This window comes from Sus scrofa, chromosome 12 (assembly GCF_054392235.1).
Source record: "Sus scrofa isolate SSC_HxYL_T2T_F1_AM1 chromosome 12, Sscrofa_HxYL_maternal_Yorkshire_Landrace_v2.0, whole genome shotgun sequence".
NCBI lineage: Eukaryota > Metazoa > Chordata > Mammalia > Artiodactyla > Suidae > Sus > Sus scrofa.
In genome coordinates, this window is record NC_139394.1 from 59,664,260 (window position 1) to 59,678,538 (window position 14,279).

The window sequence follows — 14,279 nt, forward strand, 5'->3', positions numbered from 1 at the left end:
TGCTTTTTAAAAAAATACAGTTCAGGGAGTTCCTGTCGTGGCGCAGCGGAAATGAATCCGACTAGGAACCATGAGGTTGCAGGTTCAATCCCTTGCCTCGCTCTGTGGGTTAAGGATCTGGCACTGCTGTGAGCTGTGGTGTAGGTCAAAGACGCAGCTTGGATCTGGCGCTGCTATGGCTGTGGTGTAGGCCGGCAGCTGTAGCTCCAATCAGTCCCCCAGCCTGGGAACCTCCATATGCCACGGGTGTGGCCCAAAAATGACCAAAAAAAAAAAAAAAAAAAAAAAAAAACAGCTCACTTTTTTAAAAATTTTAACTAATTAAAAATATCCCTAAAGCTACTAACACCAGCTTAAGAGAAAAGTGCAAGGCGTCACTACCAACCCCTTCTGAATACAGAACCCAGGGCTTCTGCTCAATAACCCCTTTCTCTATTTTCCTACACAGGTACTAATAACAGCCAATTCGCTTTCTCTGCATCTCCCATTGAACAGTTTCGCCATCTTTCATCTGTTCTGATGAGAAAAAATATAAGTTTGCTAAAAAAAAAAAAAATTTTTTTTCCAGTCCATACGGGAAGACCGAACGTTGAAGGTCAAAGGCTCTGTTCAGGTAGATTTAACTCCGCAAGGATCTAACCTGCCACCACCCAGCACATGCGAACTGAGATCAGCCAAGTTCTGGCCTAGAGCGCTGGTTCATGTCTGATGTGTGTGTGTGTTTAGGGTGGAGCAAAGTGTCTGATTCTCTTCAAAGGGGTATGGAAAGAGAACGACAGTTGGATGGAACCTCAAAGAACACATAGTCTCCGCCACTGACCTTCGATGTATAAAAGACAACTACCTTCACGCCTAAGCTTACCTGGTGCAGGTTGTTTTGGTCACAGCTAGAATCCAATTCTTCATTTCCCTTCAATTTACAAATATAAAATTAGTGTATGAATGAGAAGCACTTGGGCACCATGGTGAACTCTTGAAAATTCAGGCTGGGTGGGCAAAAATACCTGGAGGCCTTGGGGCTTTCTTCCTCCCCTACGTAGTGGCATAATAGAGGTGAAATCTGCTTTGAGTGTGCAAAACCCATTCTGACATCCCAGGCCCGCCGGCATCCCCCTAAACCCAGCCAGTACCTGCTGGTCCCAGAGAGCTGGTCCAAAGCGCACGGAGTCACCGGTGAACACGCATCACCAGAAAACACGCACCAACACGTACGAGGGGGGCGGCGTCAGCCCAGCCCGCGCGGCCTAATTATTACTCCCTCACAGCAGAAGCCGCTCTTGGAAATCACACCTTATCTTTCCAAACCACACTGAGCAAAAACAATCATCAGAAACTGATTCTACTCTGTGATCATTTCTGACCCCTTGATGATAGCAAAGTCACTGCCTCGTAACAGATTAGAGCAGCGGGGGCGGCCGCGGAGGCGGTCATGGTGGTAGTTCTGAGGCTGTCAGCCCTTATCAATCACCTCCCATTAAGTCGAGGTTTTCCAATTTGGCGCTTCTCTCAAAGGCTGCATTTTGCCTGGATTAAGCCGAAGCATCAGCATTGGAACCTACTGCTCTTAGACGGGCTCCCCACATAAATGCTGTCAGCAGCGAGGCCGGCTTTTCCACGGTAGGAACTCAAAACCAAAGCAGACAACGGGGATGTGGGCACATAGCGAAGACATCTGACCAGGCCCCCACGTCCCCTGCGCACCCTGCAACCTTCACGGGCACCCTGCAACCTTCACGGGCACCCTCGGGTCCGGGGAGGGGAGTACTCAGGCCTGCAAAGACGTTTTAGCTCCTGAAATGACTACTGAGCCATTCCAATATATTCGCTGGAGCCCGCCAGGCTGCGCTTGGATTTTAGAGGCGGGTCTCCCAAGAATTTTACGCTCTGCGGCTTCACTACATGGTATCTGTTATCTCCGTGGCGGAGAAAAGTCATTTCTCTGAAATAGCCAATCTGTCTCCAGAGGGAAACAGCAATCAATCGACTGAGAAGGGGCACGTTTACAAAAGAAGGGACCCCTAAGCAGAGGGCCTCACCTTGTTAACCTTGGCCCTGGTAGCTGGGTGGACGGTTGCTGCATCCAGACACTGAACCCACCACATGGGGGGCCCACGGCTTCTATCAATATGCTCAAAGTCACCCTCATGCACGTTTTCCTGTGCCAAGAAACAGACTTCTTTGCTATTATTTTTAAGGGCTACAGAAATGGGACAAGAACCAGCAGTGGAGCAGGGAGAACACAAAGTGACGAAGGGAAGAGACAGATTTCAGTTATTCTCCAACAGGCCCAGGGGTTGACCAGAGAGACAGAGGTCAAAGAGAGGCCTGCACGGGTAGGCCCTTGCCATGTGTTTCATTTGGTCCACGTGGAATTGTTTTAATGGTTCGTTTATTGCCGACACTGAAATATTGGGAGATTTCACTGAAAGATCCAGGTTTCAGGCTTCTCATAAAAATAAACAGAGACGATCTGGCATGGCATTCCCACGTGGGAAAATGCTGTTTACGCTTTCATTTGCCAGTGAAGAGCAGCACGGCAGCCCACTTCCTGGCTGTCCAGATCCAAGCCCCATTCTGAAGGAACACCCATCATGTGAAGCCTAACACGGCCAGACGCTTCCTGGGCCCACCCTGGGCAGCCAGGCACTCCTCCGCTGACCGAGAGAGGCAGGGATGGGCAGAGGCAGTGGCCTCGCTCAGCAGCTCCGGTGCAGCATCTTGACCTCGCTCTCCTGGCCCAGGCTGGCTGCTCTGCTCCCCCCGTCGTTCTTCAGCCCCTCTGTCCCTTTTCTGAGCCTCAACCAACCTGCCAATCAGGGTCCTGTTGATATAAGTAAGGCAGCCAGAGCCCACCTCTGATTCTGACCCTGGAAGCATCCGAATGCTGGTTACCTGCCCGGCAGAAAAAAAAATCCAAAGTGTGGAAAAAAGGCTTTCTGGACACAATACTTAGCATGGCGTTACTCATACAGGAAAATGGGGCAGTAAAAAAGGCCCCCAGCAAGAGTACCCAAGTAAGTGATGGTACATCTATTTGACAGGATGGTACTGCAAGAAAACTAGGTTTATAATAAGACATTAACTATTATGGAAAAGAATCTAAATATCTATGTGTAAACTGAATCACTTAGCCGCACACCTGACACACTGTAAAGCCTCTATTCTTCAAATAAATATTTTAAAATATGTAATGATACATTCAAAAGGGCTAAAAATACAGGACTAACCTAATCTTGTCAAAATACTATTTACGAAAAAAAAAAACTAGAAGTACCAAAATATTAGTAGAGGTCTACTTTGCTTAGAATGTTAATTCTTAGATTACCAAAGTAATACAGGCTTAAAAACAAGTTACACAGGCTTATGATAAAAAAAATTCTAGGAGTTCCCGTCGTGGCGCAGTGGTTAACGAATCCGACTAGGAACCATGAGGTTGCGGGTTCGGTCCCTGCCCCTGCTCAGTGGTTAACGATCCGGCGTTGCCGTGAGCTGTGGTGTAGGTTGCAGACGTGGCTCGGATCCTGCGTTGCTGTGGCTCTGGCGTAGGCTGGTGGCTACAGCTCCGATTAGACCCCTAGCCTGGGAACCTCCATATGCAGCGGGAGCGGCCCAAAGAAATAGCAAAAAAAAGACTTTAAAAAAAAAAAAAAATCTAAAGCTACAGAAAAAATTCTAAAACAATGTGAACACTGAAACGCTCCTGCCACCCAGCCCCAAGCACCCCCCCTGCCCCCTGCCATCTGCAGTAAGGGACACTGACCGCACCTGCCCGACCGCGTGGTCCTCACGCTCTAACCAATGCTGCTACGCGGCACTTAGTGGATTCTTCTGTTTCCCTCTCACCCCCTCTCCTTCAAACGGCATCACAGCCTATACAGCCTGCTTAGTTGGGTTCTTCACGTGACCAGACCCAGGCGAAGTATCTCCGCCTTAGTCCTCAGCTTCCGCTCGTGTGTCACGTCCTCCTGGAAGCCTTGGGGCCCCTGGGCGGATGGAGATCCTTTGCTGGCTGCCTGCGCTACCGCAGTCCCTGGGGATTTATGCCGTGTGTCCCCATCTTGTGCTCTGAGGTCCCCAAGGGCAGAAACTGGCCCCCGGTACCTTTCGGCTCCACAATGAGCCCAGTGCCCGGTACACACATGATGCCCAGTGACTGTGTGGCATGGAGGAAGAATGAATGAATGAACGAATGGGAAAGGCAGCGATCAGCTTAAGGACAAGAGGACTTGGAGGTGGACGTGCATTAGCGGAGGCCCGGACGTTCCTCCACAGACTAAATGAAAGATGACATGGGTATGGGGACAGGCACATGTGTATGTCAAGAAATAAGAAAGCTGTGGAATTCGCCTAGCTCACCTCAACAAGGAAGGGTAGGAGAAAGAAGGACGAACCTAGAGCCCAAGAGTATTCCTTTTTTTTTTTTTTTTGGCCATGCCCACAGCATGTAGAAGTTCCCAGGCCAGGGGTCCAACCCAATTCGGGGCAGTGACAGCGCTGGAGCCTTAACCTGAACTCTCTTTTGCTTCAGATGAATTGCTTGTGCTCGTGGTAGGGTTTTAAAAATGATTCCTGGAGCTCCCATCGTGGTGCAGCGGAAATGAATCTGACTAGGAACCATGAGGTTGCAGGTTCGATCCCTGGTCTCGCTCAGTGGGTTAAGGATCTGGCATTGTCATGAGCTGTGTAGAGGTCTTAGACATGGCTTGGACCCTGCGTTACTGTGGCTCTGGTGTAGCCTGGCAGCTGTAGCTCCAATTCGACCCCTAGCTTGGGAACCTACATATGTAGCAGGTACGGCCCTAAAAAAAAAAAAAAAAAGTTTCCTTGAAAGATTAAACTGTCTCTAAGGTCAGTCAAATAAATGAGACCACTCCGAATTCAGTTTCTTACCTATTTTGTGTCATGTTCAAAAGACCTAATGGAGTTCCCACTGTGGCACAGTGGGTTAAGAATCTGACTGCAGTGGCTCAGGTTGCTGTGGAGGCGTGGGTTTGATCTCAGCCCAGTGCACTGGGTTAAGGATCCAGTGATGCCTCAGCTGTGGCGTAGGTTGAAACTGGGGCTCAGATTCCCTCTCTGGCTTAGGAATGTCCACGTGCTGCAGGTGCGGCTGGAAAGAAGAAGAAGAAAAAAAAGAGCTAATTTAAGAAAAAGTCAGTTTCATGCTTGACAGAAAAAGCAGCACAGCGGCACCACCACCCGCATATGCACTGGCTTTTTACTAACTTCATGACTGGTAACAGCTTTGGCCACAAAATTATAAATTTCAGTTTATTTGATTAAAAAAAAAAAACAAACAAATCCATTCTGAGTAAATGATGCTGTAAGCGTTTCAGGTCCACAATATCCCTGCCTCACTTACCGAATCATCACTATTCTCCTTAAAGACCTTTCTACGCTGGCTTCAGAGAGAGGTGAACCCCTGAGTCTCCTTTACGAAGGCCCTCTCGACCACCCATTTAAAGCCACATGTCAACACTGCTGGCATGTACTGAGGATTCACTCGCACCAGTCAGGGCGCTGCCCAACCTGCTCCCATTTAGTCTGCGAACAACCACGCTCCCCTCATTCTGAGGGACTCGGCTTTCCCGGTCGCCAGGTTGTCAGTGGCAGAGCCCAAACCGTGACCCTGGCCCGCTCGGTGCCACACGCACGCTGCACGGTCCCATCCCAACCACGGGATGCTCCGCATTGCGAGGAAGGGAAGCGAAGCCAGAGGCTCTCGATGGAGATCTTGTGACCGCAAAGCCCCCTGGGCTCCTTTCTAACCACAGCACTGAGCCGCTGTGAAAAAAACCACAATCCACGTGCTTCGATAACATGACGTCATAGGCAAGATGCTGAGGGGCGACACTGTCTCTCAGCCGCAGTCATTCAGAACTGGGAGTCTGGCCTTTCACAATTGGCTGTGTCCGGCAGACTCAGACGAGGCTTTATTTTGAATTCTAATGAGGACGAGGCACAATGAATATTTAAACTGCAATTACAAAGATCCCGCTTTTATGTAGCTGTTCTTAGCACAAATGACAGATCTCAGGGTACAGACAGATACCAAGGGGAAAGCATCATTCTAATTTGCCTTCAGAAGCTGGACAGAGACAAGACTGTTTTCCCCTCGACGCGATTACTGGGGTGGGGGAAGCAAAGGGAGGAAAAACCAAGCAAAGATCCCAGTAAAAAAGGTACAGGCCGGGCTCCCCGAGTGAAAGGTTCACAAAGAGGTACTTGCATCCTTTGTTAACCACGGACCAAACAGATGCATCTGCGAGCCCTTCTGCGCTGCGCGGCCCCCTTGCAGTCAGGTCTGTCCTTATAATGAGAAATGCTCTCATGCCGAAAACATCTATGACGGACGGTGTAGCAGGTCAGCAAGGGAGACAGGCTGATGGTCGGAAAATGAGACGGGGTCACGGTTCACAGGCTATTCCTGTGCCACCTTCGGCACAAGGACGATGTGCGGCTTCCATCCTCAGTTCGTTCAAGTCCCCGAGTCAAAGAGTCGTTTGTGAAGAGGAACCCAGGTGCCCTGAGTGGGCTGATGAATTCTCTCCACCCTCCCAAAAGTTAAAACTAGCCCTGCCCACAGTTTCCTGTACTGTGGCTATGGGTTTCCGTATCGGTGATCAGCCTGGCGGAGCTCCCGCTGTGGTGCGTTGGGGGTTAGAGATCCTCTGTGGAGGTGTGGGTTCAAGGCCCAGCCTGGTGCAGGGGGTTAAGGATCTGGTGTTGCTGCAGCTCAGATTCCATCCCTGGCCTGGGAACTTCCATATGCCTCAGGTATGGTAAAAAGAAAGGAAAGGAAGAAAGAAAGAAAAAAAAAGATCAACCTAGCCTTGCATTTGGAAGAACAAGTGATTAACTCTCTGCTCTGTCTTGCAGCTCTTGGGTCAAAAGCCCTTGCCCACCCCCGTGCCTTTCTTATGAAGACTGCAATTTAACTTCTATGGCATTTGGACAACCTTTTAGAGAAAGGGCATTTCTTTTCTTTTTTCTTATCCATCCGCTGCTTGAGCCTCTCTTTTGCTAGTATCAAATATGCCCACTGAGTCTTGAATTTCAGTTACTTTTTATTTCTAGAAATTCTATTCCATCTCCTTTCAACGGTTTCACATTAATTTTTATCGCTTCCTATTCTCTGAAGACACTTTCAAACTTATGACCTTCTTTAAATGCAATTGTATGTGATTTTATAATCTCATCTGATGATTCTAATGCCACAAGCCTGCACCGATTGCTTTCTGCGGCTGGTCTTTGCTTGTGTTCTGCTGCTCCCATGGTTATCTTTGACTGTGTGCTGGTCATGGCCCTGAAAATCTTATTTCTAGTTGATTCCTGGAGACCAAGGGGAAACACTCCAGAAGCATTTCATGGTTGTTACCAGCCACCTGGAGCTGGAACAGGTGAGTACGACCCAGGGCGCAAAGGCACAGAGGGCCTTTCTGTGACTGTGACTTGTGAGAACCATAGTTCTCCTTTTCTGGTTCTCTTATCTGTTCAGTGTCAAGGCTGCCTTCTGCACAATCCCCAAGGGCAAGTTTAGATCTATACTCTTTTACCTGAAGGGTGTAGCTCTTTGGGGCCCCACTTTAATGGCGGGGGGTCTCCTATTACATTTCCCAATGAGGTGGGGAGCCCAGGACCTCACCTTCCACCCCTTTGGCTGGCCCTGTCAGGCTATGCAAGTCCCTGAGTCCTGCCTGCAAGTGGGCTTTATCCAATTAAAAAAAGAAACTGCTAGAAAGTACCTAAGAGTTTCAAAGCTGGAAGCAAAATAAAAGGTCGGGTTATTAGGGTGGTTCCCCCAACCCCAAGAATTTCACAGTGCATGGCAATTTGATTCCACAACTCCACGTCTGGGTCAATGCAGACAAAAGCAGGGGCTTGAACTGACACGTGTACACTCGTGTTCCTAGTGGCGCTATTCACAGCGGCCAGAAGGTGGACACAACCCAAGAGTCCACTGGCAGATACATGGATCAACAAGACGTGGTACAGACACACAGTGGGGTATGCGTCATGCCAAAAAAAAGAAGGAATTCCTGACCCACGGTACAACACAGACGAATACTCAAGACCTTATCTAAGGGAAATAAACCAGATACGAAAGGACAAGGAGTATATGGTTCCACTTATCCGAGGGACCTGGAGGAGTCATTTTTGTAGACAGGAAGTAGAATGTTGGCGGACAAGGGCAGCTAGGCCAGGAATGGGGAGTTCGTGTTCCATGGGTACAGCACTTCAGTCTGGGAAGATGGAGAGTTCTGGAAACGGATGGTGGTAGTGAGGGCTCCACAACAAGGTGAACGTACTTCATGCCACTGCACTGCATGCTTAAAAGTAGGTACGATGGTCAATGTTATGTTAGGAGTATTTTACCAAAACGAAACCACTTTATTTTTATCTTTTGTCTTTTTAGGGCCACACCTGAGGCACATGGAGGTTTCCAGGCTGGGAGGTTGAATCAGAGCTAGAGCTGCCAGCCTACACCACAGCCACAGGGGATCCGAGCTGTCACTACAGCTCATGGCAACACTGGATCCTTAACCCACTGATCGAGGTCAGGGATCAAACCCTCATCTTCATGGATCCTAGACAGGTTCATGAACCACTGTCACAACGGGAACTCCACTTTTTAAAAGGCTACTTTTGCCCAGGGCTGCTAAGACCGGTAAATTGCACAGTAGACCTCGTGTTCCCAGGCTTAACATCGATCAGGTAAAGACCCAGAAGTTCATTGCTGGGGGTCCTAAATACACGTTGAACCTCCCTAGAGCCTTGGAGGCTATAGGCTGAACCTCCAGCAATACGCAAAAGGAGCAGATACACAATTGCAAAGGTCCCTTGAAAACATATAAATGCGCATTTTCTTTTCAAGTTAGCTGTGGCCGGTTATTTGGTGTTGATATACCACTGATGGAACACTGTGAAATAAATATTGGGGAAAAATTTGAAGGCATAAAAGAAGGAATTCTCTCTAAAGTTATTTCCATGGAAAAAAATCTGAAGAAATGCCTTCTTTCAGCATCGTTTGTTGTACTTCTGTGGCCTCCCCTTCTGAATGCCTGCATGTAATCTATTTCCGATGCTACATGTAAGTAAATACAAATGGAACATGAGATAAATTTATACTTTGCACACTTGAAGATACCAATGCACGTTTGACAAAACAAACAAACAACAAAACAAAACAAATCCGGAGTTCCTGTCGTGGCTCAGTGGTTAGCGAATCCGACTAGGAACCATAAGGTTGTGGGTTTGATCCCTGGCCTCGCTCAGTGGGTTAAGGAGCCAGCGTTGCCATGAGCTGCGGTGTTGATCGCAGACGTGGCTCAGATCCCGAGTTGCTGTGGCTATGGTGCAGGCCAACGGCTATAGTTCCGATTCGACCCCTATCCTGGGAACCTCCATATGCCACGGGCGGGACCCTAGAAAAAGGCAAAAAGACAAAACAAAAAACATGCATTTGAGTCATTCTGGGAGTCTCTAAATTTTCAACAACAAAAAAGTTAAACAGCTCTGCTCCGAAGATTTTATGAACATTCCTGAACATAAATACCAATACTAGGGTAAAACCATAGAATAAAAAATCTGCAAGAGCAGAACCACTATTCTTCACTATGACATGACAGGCTTGTGCTGAAGGCCACTATGTTGCAAACAGAAAATCTTCCTGTTTCTTTGTGTTCGTTCCGAATTAGTAAAAACCTGATTGCTTAGCACATGCAAAAGACCTCAGGACAGTTGCCACTTAATTGGGAAGGCTTTCCCAATTAGACATATAAAGATAATAGCTAATAGTTGCTCACTCCTTACTCTGGGCTGAACACTGGTCCAAGTGTTATATAATATCTCTGCCTCTACCTACCTACCCACGGATCTATCGCGACATCATCCACATCTTTATCTGCATTAACTCATTCATCCCTTACAACAACACTCTAGGGTAAATACCATTACTATTCCCATTTCACAGACGGAAAAATCGAGGCAAAGCTGTGTGATGTGAATTCGGGCTCTGGAGTCGACACTTTTTTTTTTCTTTTTAGGGCTGCACTGATGGCATGTGGAAGTTCCCAGGCTAAGGATGGAATCAGCACTGCAGCTGCCAGCCTTTGCCACTCACTGCCACAGCCATGCCAAGTCTGGGCTGCATCTGTAACCTACACCACAGCTCGAGGCAACACTGGATTCTTAACCCACTAGCAAGGCCAGGATCAAATCCGCATCCTCTATGTTGGGTCCTTAACCCTTGAGCCACAACGGAACCCTGCCCCCCCCCCATTTTTTTGCCCTCACCTGCGGCACGCAGAGGTTTCCAAGCCAGGGATCGAACCCTAGCCACAGCAGTGTCAATGCCGAGTCTTTAACCGCTAGGCCACCAGGGAACTCCCTATGCAATTTCATTTTGATAACCAGGTCATCAACATTTTGCAGCTGAGAAGACTAAGGCTCAGAAAGTTTAAGTTTATGTAAGAATAAAGTGGAGGTGGGAGTGAACCCATTTTTCTGTTGACAAGGTTTCAGGATCTAGTACAAAGAACAAAGTCTCTGTGGTCAGAAGTTTCGAGAAGGCTGGTAAAGCCAAGTCAAGGAGGCTTTGCTCTGGGCAGGAAGCAGAAAGAAACACACGCCTACAGGAGCAGAAGCAGGGAGCGGCTTGGTGTCTGGCGGGTGAGAACTGCCTGGTTGAGGGGGAGCAGACACGTGCTCAAAGGGAAGTAGCTGATGCCCCCAGGCTCCACTTCCTCTGAGATTCCCGAGTCCACAGCTGCCTGGTCTTCCATCAGCCTGTTGTTCTGGATTTCTGTTTAACCACAGACACAGGCAAGGAAGCTACGCATCCCGGGGGACCCTCACAGAGAGGTCCTTGTTCCAAGACTGGATGGGTCAGAGGCGTCCATTAGACTTTTCATATTGAAAGAGCTCAAGTCAGGCAAAACACGGGCTCAGATCGCTAGTGTTTTTGGTTGGGTTTGGTTTTTTATTTCGTTTTCTTCTAGTGCTCTTGCAAGTCTATTTATAAGAAAGGCATTAGCTTTATAAACGCGGTGCACCTTTGTGAGACGAAGCACGGAGTAACCACCGCTGTGATGACAACCACGGCCCGCACCGTTTGTAGGCACTTACCTGTGGGCAAGGCACTGTGCCCGGGCACGACAGCACTGAGCCCCCACAAACACTGGCATCAGAACTTCTGCAGAAGGGCAAGGACCTACACCAGGACTGCTTGGCAGGCTTATTAAACAACGAACGCTCTCCAGCGCCAACCTAGTGCCACTCAAGCAGAAGCTTGAGGGAGGCCAGGGAATCGCATTTTATGAATCACCCCCAGGGATTCTTATCTTGGCCTGGGAACCTCAATGTACATACACATGGTGTTAGGAAGTAAAGCGACTGCCAAAGATGACATTATTAAACAGAGGATTTGAACTTGGTTGGACTTGACAGTCAGATCTCTTCGCTGCTCTGCGGCTCAAGCTTCGACCATGAAGCTTGGGGCCAAAACAAGGCACAAAATAAGCAAGATCGCTTTTAAAACCCAAGAGTTCTACCACCGCCCATCTGCATCATGTCACACAATTTCCCCAAACTATTATGCTCTGTAAGCAAACAGGAAGGTTTCTTGTTTTAAATTAAAAAAAAAAAAAAAATTAACAATGTGTAATACTTGCCCTGCACTCGAGAGCATTCATTTCATTTTAACAAGAGTCTTGGATTTTCTGGCCATTTCAGCGCTTCATCAAAAAAAAAAAAAAAAAAAACCAAAACCTGCCTGTATTCAGCTGAGCAACCAAATCCCTGTGGTACCATTCGACCATGGTGGGAACCTCAGCTGCCAGCGATGGGAGAGGCAGAACCGGAAGCCGGCCCCCCTCTTACCGCAGGACGTGGACTTCCGGTCCACCAGGGTCACGCGCCTGGTTTCGGTGCGGAGCTTCTCGTTGGTGTTCTCCACCAGGTTGGCGAGGTCATCAATTATCTCTAGAAAGGAAAGCAGAGAGGCGAGGTTAATACCCCCAGAATGCCTTGGCTCACATCCCCGGTGTCATCGCCGTGCTGGCCCATCCCTGTGACAGTTCTCTCGAGCCCAGTGAGTGAGAGGGCTTGAGAGAACTCAGGGGACCCTTTGAAAGCTGCAGTTCTGACCCCTTAAGGGTGGGAGGGGGAGGGAAGGGCGTACAGAAAAAACCCAGCTCAACACCATTTCAGGACCCAGAGGAGAGATGTCAAAAGTTCAAGGGAAAGAAAGCACGACCCAACACATTTATGCCCCGCCAAGGTGTCACTTGAGTATAAAGGTGACCGACAGATTGCATAGAGGACTTCAGGGACCACGCGGGTCCTTCTTAAGAAAACTTCTCAGTGATGACGTGTAGCCAACCAAGAGGTGAATAAAACAAACAAACAAACAAAAGACAACCCAACACACAGAACTCTGGGCTGGGGAAGTCAAAGGCCATGGCATAAGAAAGGATGGCGGGGAGAATGGAACCCATTGAAATACCGAGCTGAGAACCTACAAAGGTATGGATTACAGAAAAGCAGACAAACGTTATCAACAGTGAGGCTGTGATTGGAAGTGAAGCATCGGGAAGCAGCTGCGGGAGGGGAGGAGAACCAAGTTAAGGTGTCCGTTTCCTCCTCACTCGCAGCCGAGTCCTCTCGAGCTGCGGAAAAGTCCAACTTTACGACTTTATAAAAATCCGAGCTTCCACGTGTCGTCTAACTTTTTGGTTACCCTTAGATCTCTCAGCAATTACTGCCTCTCCTAACGAATTCTTTATGGGAAGGCTATCTTTCTTATGCTAATCTTTTAAAAGCGGAAAGCACTTAACATGAAAATGTAATTAGACTATGATCCTAAGGATGTAAAAGCGAGCCCTCTCCCTCCTTTTGTACACACAAATCTATGTGGACGGACTCGGAAGATGTTATCCTGAGGTTAATAATGGGACCCTGGGTGATCTTTTATTTCCTGCGTGGTTTGAATGTCTTAGCATATCGAGCTAGCTCATCCTATTTTTTTTTTTTTTTTCAATTTTGGTTCTTTCTCCCTTCTTCCCCGCCCCCTTTTTTAGTGATTACTTCACAGTTACATTTTCCAAACGTTACCCGTTTTCTTAAAGAATGAAATAAAATAAGGACGGCCAAGAATGTTTTCAGAATGATGTCTGAGCTGAGTTTTGAAGGCCATGTGGGCGAGGAAGCAGGAAGAGGGCGATTCCTGCCAAAAGCATCGCCTGTGACAGGCACAGGAGAGTTGGGGGGTGGGGGAGTCTTTCTTCTAGTTCATACAGCGCTTCCTACAGCCTCTTTTTACCTAGAGACCCCTATTTGTGTATCCTAATTATCTGCTCATCTTTCTTTTACAGAAAGAGCACAACAAACACTGTTCATTTCGACGGTCTCCTATCCCTAGGAGAGTGCCTATGTGTTCGTTTTTAATTTATTTTGCTGTGTATCAGCAAGATATATACTAGAAGACAAAGGCGATCAATGAATGGGTGTAAAAGATAAAAAGTTCTGAGTAATTTCAAAGTGGTGAATAATTTGCTCGTTCTTAGAAAACTGAATCCAAGCCCAATTTGTCAAATATTATTTACACAACACCTGCCTAGAAAAACGTTTCATGATTATTTAACAATCGATTCCTAACTCTCTACTCTCTTGTATTCAGCCGCACAGTCTCTGCTGGGTTTCCTTTCACCGGATGTATGAGCTCTGTCTAGAGTCTCCTCTTCCTCTTAAATGTTGGTGATACCCAGAGTTTCGGATGTTTTTACTCCATTTTATATATGCATTTTAGTTTACTGATTTTTAAATTTAAAAGCCTGAACATTTTCTGTTCGGCATAGCTCTCTCAAATCCTTGACTCATATAGCCAACGGCTTAACTACGCATCTCTACCTCCTTGACATTCCCACAAACATTTGACTCTTAAGGTCTCTAAAATCTTCATCTTGCCCCAAAGGTGACTCCGCTCCCAGGTTCCCTGCCTTGGCACTGTCACGCCCTGGCTTGCCCATGATGGACACCTTTGGAGTCCCACGCCTTCTCCCTTCTTCCCCTGATATCCCATCTGTCAGCAACTCTAGTTGATTCTTCCTCCCCAGTATCTTTCAATCCTACCATTTCTCTTAAACTCTGCTACTAATAACTCACAAAATTTTTCCAGTGTTTCTAAAATAATGTCCTAACTTACCTTCTTGTTTATACTCCTGAATCCCTTCAATCCATTCTCCATACTATTAGCCAGGGACATATTCTTTCATATTTCA

General features: G+C 47.6%; 1 long non-coding RNA gene across 15 annotated transcripts in view; it reads right to left on the reverse strand.

Annotated features, from left to right (window-relative positions):
* The window catches only part of LOC100622718 (syntaxin-8), a 251,867-nt gene that overhangs the window by 92,959 nt on the left and 144,629 nt on the right, over positions 1 to 14,279 (reverse strand). For 10 of the 15 annotated variants that reach the window (XR_014821848.1, XR_014821846.1, XR_014821847.1 and 7 more), the window contains one exon: positions 11,881 to 11,982. This is a non-coding gene — a long non-coding RNA (syntaxin-8). Of the gene's footprint in view, positions 1 to 5,971; positions 8,573 to 9,289; positions 11,983 to 14,279 lie in introns of those variants that run through there. The other 5 variants (XR_002336834.2, XR_002336829.2, XR_014821850.1 and 2 more) reach the window with 3 other exon arrangements.